General features: G+C 32.4%; 1 long non-coding RNA gene across 2 annotated transcripts; it reads left to right on the forward strand.

Moving 5' to 3' along the window:
• Positions 1-923, forward strand: LOC112156379. 2 transcript variants are annotated; one of them, XR_002920949.1, is made up of 3 exons: positions 1-102; positions 572-691; positions 897-923. It is a non-coding gene; the product is annotated as an uncharacterized LOC112156379 (long non-coding RNA). The 2 variants fall into 2 exon arrangements; XR_004949623.1 differs by lacking the exon at positions 897-923 and having other exon boundaries at positions 572-692.

Here is a 923-nt window from a genome sequence, read left to right on the forward strand (position 1 = left end):
ACAATAACAGCTGATCGCCACAGTCGCTACTTTTCCATAAACGGATCAATCCTTCAACAGAGTCACCACGTTCAAAGGATGACTGCAGTTATAAACATAAAGGTAAATACAACTTAGCTTCAATCCTTGATATTTGTGCTTCGTTGCTAATTTAAACAGTTCATACATTTCCTAAATACAACGTTATCATATTTGTTTACATAAAGACCCCAAAACGTGTTTTGTATGTTAGTTTTAGTATTTAATTGTAGAATTTTCCTGATGATCATGGAGGACATAAGAAGAAATGAGGATTAAAATTATGTTTTTTTAACATTTAATGATTGAAATAGTTGTGAATCAAGAGCAAATGAAAGCACGTTAGTAAAAATGTTGTAGTTGTGTAAAATATAAAAGTTCTACAGACACATTTCTGTACTGTCACAGTAAATGTTAAAATTGTTGATGGTTTCATATTTGCTGAAGCAGGAGAAATAACTTTACCTTTAGTTTGTAATTACATATTAATCTAAATTTTAAATTATTTTCTCTATGATAAATATGATAAACCCATGAAATTCTCTGTTTTTAGATGGAATATGTCCTGGACAAAAACCGTCCTCCAGGAGACCTCATAGTGAAGGAGGGCGATATCTGCTCAACCTGTGAAGACTTTAGGATCCTGAATATGACACAATGGATGGAATCCTCAGTAAGTATTCTTAGTCCAAAATACTGTAAAGAAAATATCATGTGACACAAGATTTGAAGAGTATTTCTTTTTATTTCAGATTGAGAATGTTTGTCTAATAGCTGTGAGGAAAGCTGCACAGACATGTCATTAGTCATTCTGGTGCATCTTTTCTCTGGTTATAGACATGATGGTGTTAATGTTTGTGTGTTTCTGTTTCCTTTAGGAGAAAATGTCTACATTGATGACCTTT

Source organism: Oryzias melastigma, linkage group LG18 (assembly GCF_002922805.2).
Source record: "Oryzias melastigma strain HK-1 linkage group LG18, ASM292280v2, whole genome shotgun sequence".
Classification (NCBI taxonomy): domain Eukaryota; kingdom Metazoa; phylum Chordata; class Actinopteri; order Beloniformes; family Adrianichthyidae; genus Oryzias; species Oryzias melastigma.